The sequence below is a fragment of the Amblyraja radiata genome, chromosome 31, assembly GCF_010909765.2.
Source record: "Amblyraja radiata isolate CabotCenter1 chromosome 31, sAmbRad1.1.pri, whole genome shotgun sequence".
In the NCBI taxonomy this organism is placed as follows: domain Eukaryota; kingdom Metazoa; phylum Chordata; class Chondrichthyes; order Rajiformes; family Rajidae; genus Amblyraja; species Amblyraja radiata.
The window spans coordinates 19,831,722-19,847,457 of NC_045986.1; the positions used below are offsets into that span (position 1 = coordinate 19,831,722).

Genomic DNA, 15,736 nt, shown 5'->3' on the forward strand with positions numbered 1-15,736 from the left:
TAAATACTGGCCACAACATTCTAAATTTCTGAACTCGTGTCCACCCAGTAAGCAGATTTTTAAAATGTTACAGGACATTTATTTATACAATGAGGACACAGGCTCTTCTGCCCCCTCAGCCATGTGGACCAGCGAACACCCCATACACCAACACCATCCTACACACGAGGGAACATTTACAGAATCCAATTAGCCTACTAGCCTGAATACCTTTGTATTGTGAGAGGAAACCAGTCCACCTGGAGAAAAACAACGTGGTCACGGGGAGAACGTACAAAATCTGTACAGATAGCACCTATAGTTGGATTTGAATCAGAATCTTTGGCGCTGCAAAGCAGCAATTCTACCACTGTGCCATCCCAACTCAAGGCGGGTTTCAGAGTGTACGTAGAATTCCATATTATGGCACACTTCCTTTAACTGCTGCCAGTGTGGAGTTTGCAAGTTGTCTGATTATATATTGGCTTCCTCCAAGTTTTTCATTTTCTCCCACATTCCCAAGTTGTGCTGAATTAACTGACCATCATAAATTATCCTTCTTTCAGCCAAGTAAAAGAATTAAAAGACAATTGGTTGGAAAAATAAGACAGTTGTAAATGACAGGAAAATGGAGGGGACAGTTAATCTGATGGGATTTCCATGCTGGAAGCCAGCATAGACCAGTTAGGCCGAATGGCCACATTCCTTGTGGAGCTTCACAATGTACGTTGAATTACACATTGTTCAGGCCAACTTGTCCACATTGCAGGTTATCTTGGACAACATCTTGAACAATTCAGCTCACCCCCTCCTTCGATACACTAGTCAACTTGAAGAGTACCTTCAGCAACAGACTGGTTCCACCAAGATGCAGCACAGAACGCCACAGGAGATCCTTTTTTCCCTGTGGCTATCAAACTGTACAACTCCTCCCCTTTGTGTCGTGGGATAGATTGACTCCCCTTCCCCCTCCCCAATCTTTGCACATCCCTAAACCTGGACTTTCCACTCAACACTTTAATTCCATGGTTCATGTATCTTGTTGTGTATTATGACTGTTGGAAGACCAATTTCCCTCCTGGGATAAATAAAGTTATATCGTATCGTAGGTTTTACACCAAATTTACAATGGCCACTGATAAAGACAGTCCAAAATAGTCAGTCTAGTTCCTGTTAAATAGCAAAGCGAGCTAGATCGCCAACTCACGTCCACTTTATTTTAAAATACTTCCAGTTGATCACAGGTAACAGTAGAAGAAAGAGTTTCTGTTATTGAGTTTAATTAATAACCACAGACATACACTTGCAAGCCCGAGGAGCTTCACCAGAGTCCAAAATCAATATCCACACAGGGGGCATGCAAAGTCACATCATCGGTCCGGTATCCCACAGCATCATCAATTATACCAAGCAAAAGAAAGATGAACTGGGAGGGGGTTGTTGATAATGTCATGTAAAAGTTCAGTATCTGGGATATTAATGGCATTCATTAAATTTTGTTTGGCTCAACAGATGCATCACACTCAGTTCCACTTTTGTAACACTTATTAATAGATGTACTGCGCAGCATTTGAAAATGTACTAAACAGCAAACTTTGGCATTAATCGGCGAACACATTCCTCTGACACTTGTTACAAAGTCCATTACACTACAAAACTATTATTCCATAGTTCTTTTTTTTTCTGCAAGCCATTCTAATTAGTTCCTAATTTTCATAATTAGTCTTACATTATAATTGTTATTTATTTCAGTGCTGCTTGTTATTCCTAGAAACGCCTGCGTTGGAACACACATTAGTTTTAGCATGTTTATCATAATAGCTTTATGAAATATTTAGCACCAAATTTTAAATGTCAATTGGCAGTTTTTCTTAAAAATTATCGCTGAAAAAACAAATTAAATTTCACAATTATTCATCAAGGAGATACGACTTTCTTTTATTGAAACAATCAGGATAATGTGCAGGCCAGTTCAACTGTTTCCGAACAAGTGTAGCATCTGTGCAATTACTTCCCATTCCAGCACCACAACAGTCAGACCACCAGTCTGAAGAAGGGTCTCGACACAAAACGTCACCCATTCCTTCTCTCCAGGAATGCTGCCTGTCCCCGCTGAGTTCCTCCAGCATTTTGTGTCTAATTTTGGTTTAAACCAGCATCTGCACTTCTTTCCTACACACCACAATAACTTTGTTGCTCCTTGCACATCTGCACAATTTGTGAACATCGCCAGCACTAATTCATTGGCGTGCACATCAGCAGTGGACTGGTATTGCAGGGGATAACCTAGCCGACACCTTCAGAAGATGCACCAGGTTCTGGGAACATATTGGACTGTAGACCAATAGTTCTTAACCTTTTTGGCATACGTACGCCCATACTATAACAAAATACTGTATGTGGTATGTACCTTTGTTAGGTTCCTAAAAATGGGCTCAACAAATGGATATGTTATTTATGACCCCCTTCATGTCCCCCGGTAAAGCCCCAAATTACCCCCATGGGGGTCCCGACCCGCAGGTTAAGAACCACTGCTCTAGACTGACCTGCAAGATTCTGGAAAACAACAATACACATCAACATAGACTCCCACGATTACATGATGATGCATTGAAGAGCACAGAAGGACAAGCGGAGATGTAACCTATTGATAGAGAATAGAAGCCAGACAAACTGAAGACAGTGGAAACAGATTGATGTGGTGCCCCTGTTAGTGGTCAAGCTCAAGAACCTATTTTCACCATTGCCGAGGTTCAATAATTTAAATGCACCAGCTAATTACTTTCCACCCTAGGATCTACAGGAGGTCATTCAGAAGTCATACATCATATTGGGGAGGTTCACCTCAAATTCAAAAAAGGGCATGGGATCAGAAAAATGTAGGCGTATATGTTTGTACGCCATTGAAGGTGGCATGGCAGATGAAACGTGGTTACAAAGACAGGGAAGACACAACTAGGAGGGTGGGGGGTGGGGGGGGGGGGGGGAGGAAAGGGAGGAAATTACAGAGGACACGTACATGCACAGTAAAAGGGTTTGTGGAAATTAAACCTATTCTTAGCCAAGATCGCTAACTGGACAAAATCATTTGGCATCACCAATCAGAGGACTGTGCCCAGATTTGGGTGCTGCACTCGATGAATTATGTAAACATTTTGCGCAGCACACGGAAGAGATTCACTGGAATGATTCTTGGGATGATGTGCAAGAAAAGCTGGGTTCTTTGTGGAAACACAAGAGGTTTTGAGGAGATCCAAGAGAGGTGTTGAAAATCAAGACCAGTATAGCCATTGGACAGAGAGATACTGCACCAGTTGAATTGAGGGATATATAGAATGAAAATGCTTGAAAAAGAACCAAAACTAACAAAGAAAACATTATTTTGATAGGATTTATAAAGATAATAACAGCGGCAGATTCAATTGCATTTTTCCCAAAAGGGAGCTGGATAATTACCAGAAATAAAAGAATTTACAGGATGGTGGAGAGTGTAGATATTGGCTACATTGGTCTACTATAAAGCAAGTAGGAATCTCATCGGTCAAATGGTTTGCCTCCATGATACAAGCTTTCTGTGATGCACAAAGCGGACGGCCATTGAGGGAAAGCATCAGGATAATTAACTCGCATTTCCATTAAGTTTTGTCCGTTTTGACTTTAAGTATGGTTTGGAATGTATAACTCATGTGGACTTTTGTCGTGGAGACATGTTTGCTACAATGACTGGCAACAGAGGTAGGACAAGATTGCTGAAGAGAGGGTGTGTTCAGCAGATTCCCCAAATCAAATAGCCAAGCCAGAATGGGGCTTTCCAGTTGCCCGCCCTCTCTTGGGACCACAGAAGTTTGCTGTGTTGGAACACTGCTTTTACAATGCAAAGTGTATTTTAAATTCCACACTCTGGGATTTCTCCAGTGTGTCAGGATATTGAAGCATTCTTTCCAGTGGACTGTAGTCTCTTCAGTCCTATGTAAGCATGTTGCTGATTACTGGTTCTGGAATAGCTACTTCCCCACTGTTATCAGACTATGGAACAATTCTCCCATAAGCTTGGGTGTAGTCCTCATCTTCCAATCTACCTCACTGCAGGCTTCGCACTTTTCCCCTCAGTAACTGTAATGCTCTATTGCTCCAACACAATCGTCTGCACTCTCGTACGTTTCCCTTTGCACTCCCTGTAATATTTGTACATGGCTTGATTGTACGATTTGATAGTATGATTGCACACAAACAAAGCTTTCCACTGTATCTCAGAAAGCTTGACAATAATAAACCAATATTATTCCAACCAGAAGCTGCCAGTGCCTCAAGCATATCAGGGCTGCTTTAACAATTCAATATTGCCCTCAAGCCTGAAAAAGGGAAACTGAAAAATTCACATAACTGACCACACACACACATAATCAGAAATCAAGGGAATTCATCCAAACAGAAATCTAGGAATACACTATCAATTTTTATTTAGATGGAGTCTCCATACGAGTCAAATTACAGTATATTTACCACAACTTCGACAACATTATTAATGGTAGCATTTCTGTTTTAATCATTAGGAAAACTAAACTTATCCTCTGTTATTTGGACAGAGGGCAAAACAAAATTGCATTGTCATAATGTTGCAATTAACTAAGATAGTCACCCACTGCTTTACATCACTTTACAAAACCTTTTGTTGTGTGCTAACTAGTCAGTGGAAAGACAATACATGATTCCTAAAACTAGGAGCAAAACCCAGCCCATTCACTGCAGTCACTGTGGGCATTACATTTACCAACTGGAATAATCAAGTACTATGATTAGTTTGTACTTTGTGTCACAGGTGGTGTCAGGGAGTTTTCACTTCCAAGAGAAAAAATGTTTAATCATCTGCGGCATGATGGCTTGCAGCGCCGGAGACCCGGGTTTGATCCTGACTATGGGTGCTGTCTGTACAGAGTGTGTATGTTCTCCCCGTGACCCGCGTGGGTTTTCTCCGAGATCTTTGGTTTCCTCCGACATTCCAATGATGTACAGGTATGTAGGTAAATTGGCTTGGTAAAATGTCTAATAGTCCCTAGAGTGTGTAGGATAGTGTTAATATGCAGGGATCGCTGGTCAGCGCGGATCCGGTAGGCTGAAGGGCTTGTGTCCGCGCTGTACATCTAAACTAACCTAAATTAAACTCATCTATATTATCCAAGAATATATACCTTGGGTATGCAAGCAAAGAATTTCACTGTGCCTTGATACATGTGGCAATAAAGTATTCCATTCAATGTATTCCAATTCTGACTTATTCCAAGTATCAAGATCCTGCAACTCGGTTTAATTTGGAATATTTAGGAGGAATTCGGAATAACACTTGTTTTCCTTTTCAAAACTTAACTCTCCCCATATCACTTTATTCAATTGAAGCAAGTGACTGAAATTGGCTCTATTGATGTCGTTAAACCAGGTTCATCCAATTTCCTGTATGCTGTTATGCTCAGCAGCTGTTTCGCATTTCCCCAACCCACATCAACAGGCAAAAGTTTAAATCTAACAAGGGATTTAACGGTTGATTTTAAACAGGTTAGGAGCACAACTGAAAGTGAATTTGCACCTCGATTAAGCACTCACTCCCACTCAACAACCACAGTTGAAGCACTAATTGGCAATCATCACACAACACTGCCTTATCACCCAACTATTTTCATCAGATCGCTGGGGAATGTGAAGAGAAATAAATTATTTCAAGACACATGCATCTCCAAAAAACAAAAATAGGCAAAGAAAAAGTTTCAGCAAAGTCTGAATTTGCAGGAAGAGAGAAGAGAGTAAAGTCCTTGCCAATACAAGGAAGGAAATTATTTTATTTAATCCTGGCACGTGTGTAGACTTTAGCCATTATATTCAGAAGGTGGCATCAGATAAAGTTTGAATAGTTACCACTTGATGTGTTACCAGGTCAGGCAGCCTAGGGGTTGACTTATCCGCCCAAATCCTGCCCACCTTCCACAAAAGCAACTGGTGTGGAACAAATTACACAAGCAATTGTCCAGAGTAGGTACACATGGTAGGAGGATCCAGCAATCCCATCTCCACCAAAACTTGCTTACACAATGTGGTGTTCCCATTGTTTAAATTTAAAAGATGCTATTAAGCTGGAAAGAAAGCAGAAAATAATTCCAAGGATGTTGCCAAGACTGGAGGGACTGAATTATGGCACGAGGTTTGGCAAGTTGGGGATTTATTTCTTGGATCAGCGGAGACTTGAGTAGTGATCTTACAGAGGTGTATAAAATCATGAGAAGCATAGATAGGGTGAATGCGCACAGTCCTTTTCCAGTCTGTTGGGGAATCAACAACTAGGTTTTGGACGAGAGAGGGGAATATTTGATAGGAGCCTAACAAGCAAATATTTTCCAATACGTACATGGAACGAGCTGCCAGAAGAAGTGGTTAAGGCAGGTCCAGTAACAACACTTAAGGGAATTTGGACAGGCACATGGATAGGAGAGGTTTAGAGGAACACGAGTCAAACACTGGCAAATGGGACAAGCATTGACGGGTATCTTAGTTGCCATGGATGCTGGGCCAAAGGGCCCATTTCATGTTGTATGACATTATATGACATGCTAGAATTTAGAAGATTGAGGGGGGGATCTTATAGAAACTCACAAAATTCTTAAGGGGTTGGACAGGCTAGATGCAGGAAGATTATTCCCGATGTTGGGGAAGTCCAGAACTAGGGGTCACAGTTTAAGGATAAGAGGGAAGTCTTTTAGGACCGAGATGAGAAAATCATTTTTTACACAGAGAGTGGTGAATCTGTGGAATTCTTTGCCACAGAAGGTAGTTGAGGCCAGTTCATTGGCTATATTTAAGAGAGAATTAGATGTGGCCCTTGTGGCTAAAGGGTTCAGGGGGTATGGAGAGAAGGCAGGGATGGGATACTGAGTTGGATGATCAGCCATGATCATATCGAATGGCGGTGCAGGCTCGAAGGGCCGAATGGCCTTCTCCTGCACCTATTTTCTATGTTTCTATGACTACCGTGCAACTTAAAAGAAAAAAATATTGACATGTAGACTGTTGTCTGCATGTGTACAAATATAATGTTTCCAAAGCAATATTTCCAGTGAAACTAGCTCAGTATTTGGGAAAGCTTCAATACCTTTGGTTTGGCAAGAATAAAACTGTGATTCTTCCCTTTTGTATTCAGCGGGAGATCCACAAATGCAAAGGAAGGAACTGCAGATGCTGGTTTTCACCAAAAATAGACAAAAAATATTGGAGTAACTAAGCGGGCCAGGCAGCTTCTCTGGAGAGAAGGAATGGGTGATGTTTCAGTTCAAGATGTTTCGGATCGAGGTCTGAAGAAGGGCCCTGATCCGAAACGTCATCCGTTCCTTCTCTCCAGAGATGCTGCCTGGCCCGCTGAGTTACTCCTGCATTTTGTGTCTATAATCACTGTGCAAGTGGCATTGACTAATGACCAGTTCAGCCTGCCAGAACACCAACATGTAAAAGGAGAGCCGAGAGAATAGATACAGCAGATTCACAATGAACAGGTTCAAAGAATCCCTGGAAATTTTCCTGTAGCACCCATCAAAGTCGTTAGTTCAATCCACAAGCTAGATTTTGTCCACATTTTCTTTTCCCATACAGACTCTGCAAATAGCTAAAGTTGAACAGCAACAGCTACATTCTGGGGGGCATTAAGGGGAATCAAGGGTTTAAAGTCAACATGTTTGAATGAAGACACTGAAGCTCTGCGTAATCCAAAGCTCCAGGGACAAGAAGCTGCCAAAGTGTTGGAGAAAGCAGAAATTGAAGCATATCTCAGGTACCGAGAGCTTTATACAGTAGAGCACTTGGAAGAGTGCAAGAAGAAATGAAATTCAAAAAGGGAAATCAAGAGAGGTACAAAATAAAAAAATGCAGAGAATGCAAAAGACATTTTGATTTATTTTTTTAAAGCACAGGAGGATAACCAAGGGAAGTGCAAGATGTAACAGGGAGCAAAATTGAATCTTCAAGTATCTTCTTGAATATTCTATGACAGTTATGACAAATAATGAGAATGACACCCGTGTTGAAGTTAAGACTGATGGCTCTGAAATATTAAATGGAATAAACAGAATCAAGGATAGGGATCAATCACAAGGAACAGATGGTTGAAGGTAAACTGCAAACTTCAGCTACTCTCAGCAGTGGCAGAGAGTAGCACCAGAGAACTGGACATCTACCGCTGCTGTACAGGTGCTTTAACAAGGAAGGGATAAACCAATAATGAGCAGTTCGTCTTCAGTGATTTACCAAATTACTGGAACCTATTCAAAAGGACAGAATAAACCTTCAGTTAGAACGGTGCATTTTAATTAAGGACTATCAGCATGAAGTTGCCAAGAAATGAATCACATCGTGACTGAGCTCTTTTAGGAGGTAACAAGGATAGTGGATGAGGTCAGTGCTTTCTTGATTTGACCTAAATAGGTTGTAGCAATGGCTGATCAAAAAATAAAATAAAGGGCAGTGGAAAACTGGATCTAAAATCGGCTTGGTGGCAGAACTCGGGTGTCATGGTTGATTGGTGTTTTTTGTGACTGGAAAACTGTCAGCAGTGGGGTTCTCTTACACGCAGTACATGGTCACTTGCCTTTGAAACTTTGTTGGCTTGGAATCGAACGTAGAGTGAAAAGTACTTTGCTGATGATACAAAATTATTGTTGACAGTGGTTGACAGTGAGGTGAAATACCTTGGATTACCCCAGAGAAACGGGCGTTGGAAAGGTGCAATAATACAAGGGAATACATAGGAAAAAGTATAGAGAGAGATATGGCGGAATGGAGGGATCTGGAATAATTTGTCCACAGATTCTTCAATAGCAATAAGGCAAGGAAATAAGATAGATGCAAAAATGCTGGAGTAACTCAGCAGGACAGGCAGCATTTCTGAAGAGAAGGAATGGGTGATGTTTGGGATCGAGACCCTGAAGAAGGGTCTCGACCCGAAACGTCACCCATTCCTTCTCTCCAAAGATGCTGCCTATCCCACTGAGTTACTCCAGCATTTTGTGTCTATCTTCAGTTTAAACCAGCATCTGCAGTTCCTTCATACACAAGCAAGGAAATAAGGTAAATAAAAGATATACAAGATCCTTTCCTTTCTTACCGGAGGCACAAGACACAGAATCTGGCAGTAATTCAGTCCCTTTACCTGCTCCATGAAATAAAAGCAAGACTAATCTTTTACCACAAGACCCCTGTCCTGCAATAACCCAATCTCTCCTAATATCAAAACTCCATCGTTCTGTCACAAAAATAATCGACTCTATTCAAAAGTAGAGCATGTCTGAAGAAGGGTTTTGACCCGAAACATCAGCAACACATTTTCTCCAGAGATGCTGCCTGACCCGCTGAATTACTCCAGCACACTGTGTCCACCTTCAGTATGTGATCTGCAGTTCCTTCCGACACTCAATTCACAAGTAGCCAGTTACACTAGAACTGTTATGCATCATCCATTGTGGTTATGGCTGGAGTACAATCTATGCCACTGGTCATCACATTAAATGAAAGATGTGTTGCACTACAGAGAGATATACAAATACATCGCCAGAATGGGAAACCTGTAGCTATCAGGAATGATAGAAAAGACTAAGTGTTATTGTCATAGAACAGAGGAGGACGAAGCAAAACAAAACATAATCATTATAAAATCCTTATTTATAGTAAAAAATAACATCTCGGGCTTATTAAGCATAGGAGGCATGAATTTAAGAACATATATTAGGGGAAAGATGGTGTTTCTTCCCCTCAACACAAATGGTCTGGAGCACATTTAACCATTAGTTGGATATGCACTTGAAGAGTTGTAACCAGTAGGACTACAGGCAGATTGCTGGATGGTGAGATGTCTCTTTTTGAACCAACACCATCCAGATGGAGCAAATGGCTTCCTATGTGAAAATGTTTAATATCGTGCAATCTCAAGACATTCTGCCATCAGAGTGCAACTCAAAAGCTTCGAGATACTTTCGACTTTAAATCACCAGAGACAATATGTTATCGATCGAATTGTTACAAGAAACAAATATTCTAAATTATTTCCTTTCACTCCGGTGTTTAAAACAAAACTTACACTTTTTTAAATCGCCAATGTCGCTATAGTATCCGAGCTTACAACAACGGTGCGTGTAACTCGACCTCAACAGATTAAAATCGTGAAGAGATGCAAAACAAGAGCAAACTGAGTAAACTTAAGGTATTTCTGAACACTCAGTATAAACCGAGTAAAATAACATCCCATGGAAGGGAAAGGTTAGTTACAAACCGCTTGTTCCCAAGCCTCCTGACATTCACTTAGAACCCACCCCCAAAACAGATATCTATATTTCACTAACAGCTTAAATCCCCTTCTACAGAAAAAGGGCACATGTAATTTGTGAAGGTGGTACGCAACTGATGTTGCATGCCCAACCAGAATCAGAATTCCGTTAGCACTGCCTGTTATGAATGCTAAAACGACAGGACTCACCGTCATACAACGCCGCTTGTTTTAATAGCCACACAACAAATAGAGACAAACAACGCTAATAGACAAAGAACAAACAGCAATATATCCGAGGTCGGGGAGTTTGAGCAGAGACGCCAGCAAAACCTGTGATCTTCCTGCAAAGGATAGAAACAATGCTGCCCATATACCGAGATTAAATATGTAGTGGTTAGCAACCTCCTCTCCACCTCACTCCAGTAGGGCACAAATCGGCTAAGTCAAAGTTAAACTTGACTCACAAAGGATAAACTTATCCGCTTGCACCCCATCCTCTCCAGCCGTGCACTCTTTGTTCACACAACGATAGCAGTCTTACCAGTGTATCGATGCCTTGTCCCTTGCACGTGATGGGGATAGTCTCCAACAGAAACCAGACGGTGGAGTGATCACTGGGTGAAGAGGGGGGGGAGACCCTCTTCTAGAGGAGGGTGGAAGTTGGCGGCTGGAGGTGCTGCTCCCGCGGCCGTGAAAGGCGGGAGGAGAGGGAGAAAGGAGGAGGGGGAGATGGTGGAGGGCGGGGAGAGAGAGAGAGGGATAGGGATAAAGTAACGGGGACGAGTTTCACCTTTGCAGCCTAGAAGGTGAGCCCGGGACAGCGGGCAGGGCGAAGAGTGGGGGCGGGAGCCTGGTAGCTGAGAGGCGGCTAGTCGGTCAGCCAGCTATCGCCGCTGCTGCTGCCACAACCACCACCATCACCGCCGCCGCAGCAGCAACAACAGAATGAGCTCCTGCCTTTAACTCAAGCCTGCCCCACGCTCCGCTTTTTGTTTTGTTGGCGGCTCGGGTGCGCACCAATCGCAGCCGGGATGGTGATCGTTATCCCGGCAGCGCTGTCCAGCTCAGCTCAGCCCCGCTCAGCTCAGCTCCGCGCCGGCCTCCCTCCCTCCCTCCCTCCCTCCGCCCGGCCGCACAAGCCATTGGCACAAACCGTTGGCACAGAGCGGCCGCTTCTCGCTTCAGGAGTCGAGCTGTCTAGCAAGCGGCGTTCCTTCCCGACTGGCGACCCCGTTCATTCTGCCAGCTTGGTGCGGTCTCGCCACATTGCTGTGTGGCTGTGCTCCCCGTCTGAGCAGTTGTTTTTGAGGCGGGGGGAGGGGGGTGAGAGAAGAGGTAGACCATAAGATCTTTGGTAGACAGGGCGCTGAGAGCGAAAGAACGAAACAACACACTGGGTACCAAGCGCTGATGTATAAGCCACCTGCTCACTCGACATCAGTGTAAATCTAGACCGAGCGTTGCACTAACATGCGTTGAGTGTTGATAAGAAGGATTTGGGTATTTTTTAAGAAGAAACTGGTTGGCGAGAAAGTAACAATTACATATTATAAGGAAATACACACGATACTGGTGAAACCCAACGGGTCAGGCAGCATCTCTGGAGAACATGGAGACCTACTGAGTTTCTCCAGCATTTTGTATTTCCTTATTTTATGTCATTGCTACTTTCTCTCTCAAACAGTTCATCAACCATGTTCTCAAGAGATGTTGCCTGACCCGCTTACTTACTCCAGCATTTTGTGTCTTTCCTTATTTTAGATCATTGTTACTTTCTCTCTGAACAGTTTATCAACCATGTTCTCCAGGGATGCTGCCCAACTTGCCTCTTAAGAAGGGTCTAGACCCGAAACGTCACCCATTCCTTCTCTCCAGAGACGCTGCCTGTCCCGCTGAGTTACTCCAGCATTTTGTGACTGTCTCTGCTTAGTTATTCCAGGATTGTATGTCTTTCCTGATATTATGTCATTGTTACTTTCTCTAAAACAGTTTATCAACCATGTTCTCCAGGGATGCTGCCTGTCCCGCTCAGTTACTCCAGCGTTTAGTGCCTTTCCTTGATAAACAAGTATCCACGGTTCCTTGTTTCTACATGACACACTGTGACAACAAACACGTCTCGGAATTTGAGTGCAATGTACTGCACACCATTTCCAAAACCAACCAAATTAGATCTACTCATTTGTCGGAGTTTTGATACACGAACAGCTTCTTAAAACAATAAACGAGGTTTCTCCAAGTCATTAGTTCCTCACGATACGTTTTAATAAGTGGCGCGGATTCATTGTTGGGTGTTCCACGTTGCATCATTCTGCCTGTGTAACAATGATGGGAGATCATTGATTTCAATTACTTTTGTTATTATTAAAATGCACAGATATGGATTGTTGGGCGGATTTAACTAAAATATCGCCGCAGAACATATAAATTCAACAAAGCACAAAGCGCTGGAGGAACTCAGCGGGTCAGGCAATATCTGAGAGAATGGAGAGATGGCGTTTTGGGTCATGGCCATTCGGCTATTAAACACTAATTAAATCTCAAATAAGTTCTGAACTACAGAGACTATTTTTGTTATTACGGCACTGTTACAGTTTTGGTGTGTGTGCGTGCGTATATATATATATATAGTAATTGAAGCACAATGCACTTTAAACAAAATAATAAACGAAAGGGAAAAAACATATATATATCCCTCCTGCCCCTCTCCCTCTCTACCCACTCCCTCTCCGCCCCCCTCCCTTTCCCTCTCTCTCTATATATGTATACTTTTTTTTTCTCTCTCGTTTATTATATTGTTTAAAGTGTATTATGGTTACATATTCTGTTGTACTGCTACAAGTAAGAATGCATTGTTCTATCTGGGACATATGACAATAAAACACACTCCCTTCTTCAGACAACAACTAATACAACACCTTTCAAGTTAGAGTTTGAATAGATTGAAAATGTGAGTAGTATTGGTCTATTGATAATTCCATTATTGCTCTCTGTTGAATTTTCTTGCAACACACTTTAGAGGCGATAATGGGAAGATTGTAACTGCAGGGGGCACTGATAGAGATACCTGTTATACTGTGCATGCAGTAAATACCGACCAAAATGAATGCCCACGGGAAAATTAATCATTAGTGAAAAGGTTACGCTGACAAAAAAAAAAATCTCAGACAAGTAGTTTTGGAATCGTAAATGTATGATCTGCGGACTTATGCTCACTGTTAATTCTGGTGTTTACAAACCTGTTAGCTGCCTCCTGGCCCTGTCTCCAGCTCTTGTTTGAAGAATGGATTGCAGCTGGCAATAATTTCACAATTTAATATAGAAATTGGTATGAATATTCTCCTGCCGGGTTGGTGAGGAGACAAAAGAAAAAACCTTGTAGAAATATGATGCTGAAATGCAAGTCAGGCAGTATTTGCGGATAAAACAGATGCAAGTCTCTCACCTACGACCATTCATCTGAAGACAGTTGGTCAACCTGAAGCATTACTTCCCTTTACTTACTCTATACTTTATTGTCACATATGATAAGTCACAGTAATATTCTTTGTTTTACATATAGCCAAGGTATGCAAAGAGACGCCACATAAAGGGTGCAGACTAAGTTACAAGGTATCCCACACCAAGTCCTCCTTTGTTTCCTCCCCCATATATAACACACTGGAGAGATAGTGTTGTTAATCCTGGCTGTATTGGAGCAGCCATGGTATTAAAATTGAGTAAGGGCTGATGTACTGCTAGGCCATTTTGGTCAAGTTAAATGTGCCTTTGCAGAACAAGACAAGCTGCTGAATGGTGCCAGTTTGCCTGTGGCCTAAATAAGAGCTGCAGAGAGAGAGTGGGACATCTGCAGTAGTCTTACAATGAGGTGTAAAACGCATGGAACTGATTGGGTCAATGCAAACCAGATATACATAGTTTAAATAATGTTGCAAAGCCTTATTTGGATAAATGTTGATTGGTTGAAATGTTAAGCTTTGTCTGGGTTGCCTGAATCTCAGGGCACATGTTGCATTATTCATCTGTGTTAGCTTCTTTCTAGAAGCTCCTTTCGAATACAATGTATTGGTTACTATGTTATTGGGTTGGGGAACTGTCCATCATGTACTGTTGTAATCGATATGTGTTATTGGACTGTACAGAGCCAACCCCCATTTGGTTTGGTCCCTCAAGGTTCGGGGACCTATAAAAGGTAGCTCCCACGAGGTCCGATGTCGATCTTCTGGAAGAACGCTTTGGACTGCTTGACCTTTTGGAGTGTCTCTGCTTGCACGCGGTTGGAAGGGCTTGGCCAAGCAGATACAAGGATCGAACACGCGGTGGTTGGGTATTGTATAGGGGAACTGTTACTGTGTTATCCAAAATAAAGTTTAGTTGCTCAAGTGCTTAAAATTCAGTGTTTTGTTGATTGAAACTAGACTGAGGGGAGCTTTGAATGAGCTATTTAGTGCTAATGGCCATAATTGTCCCATTGGATGCCAGTTTGGAAATTTAATGCAGAATATCCGCATTGCTGACTCATGAAAAGGGAGATACACGTTGGTGAAAGAGGAAATGGAGTATGACTTTTTCATTCAACCTGTCACCTGCTGAGGGTATTCGGCCATACACTTGATGCATGATTTAAGTTCCCTGCAAATCTGATGTTGTCCACTGCAGGCAACCGCAGAGAAGATGCATGTACCATTGTATCTGGTGCTTGATGGCCACTTGATGACATTGTGCTTAGTGAAGTGCATTATTTTGGTCTTTCCATGCTTTGCAAGATCAGTTTGTAATTGTAGTTATGTTTTTTAAATTAATGTTTACTTACGACCAACAATTATAGTTCATCCCTCGATGCCCATGAAATGAGTGGTTTTCTAGGCTACAATCAGTTAAGAATCTACCTGATGGCCTAAGCCATATATGGTCCAGACCTGGTTGTGATGAAGAATATTCGTCTGCATACAAAATGAATGAACCCCACAAAGTATTACAATCCAGTTGTATCAAGGTTACAATGACCAATATGTAGTTTATGATTCCAGATTCTTTCAATTACTTGAAATTCTTAGCTGCTGTTGGGAATGGGAATGGGCATATGATTCTGGGATTATTAGTTCATAGAGTCAGAGAGCCATAGAGTCATATAACACGGAAAAAGGCCATTTGGCCCTACTTATCCATGCTGACCAAAGTGTCCCATCTAAGACAGTCCTATTGGCCTGTGATTGTGTGATCTTGATCCTTCCATCACAATGAGCAGTGAAAATAGATTGAGAAAGAGATGACAAAAATAAATAATGGGGCAAACATTGAGAAATGGTTTCATAAAACATAAAGAAATGGTGTCAGAGAGTGACAACATTTTGCTTGTTGTTGCTGTTAAAGCAGCCTTCAATGATTGTGGGGGGGCTCTCCGGTTACAGCTGAGACAACAAGGGGTGCTGGCCACCCCTCCGCGGCATTCTTCCACCTGAC

At 42.2% G+C, this 15,736-nt stretch overlaps 1 protein-coding gene across 2 annotated transcripts in view; it reads right to left on the reverse strand.

The window, feature by feature from the left end:
• disp3 (dispatched RND transporter family member 3) overlaps window positions 1-11,593 on the reverse strand; it is a 300,294-nt gene extending 288,701 nt beyond the window's left edge. Inside the window, exon 1 of one of the 2 annotated variants that reach the window (XM_033048014.1) lies at window positions 11,427-11,593. The gene's annotated coding sequence lies outside the window, so the exon portion shown is untranslated. Of the gene's footprint in view, window positions 1-10,814; window positions 11,386-11,426 lie in introns of those variants that run through there. The other variant, XM_033048013.1, reaches the window with a different exon arrangement.
• Window positions 11,594-15,736: the final 4,143 nt, after the last annotated feature.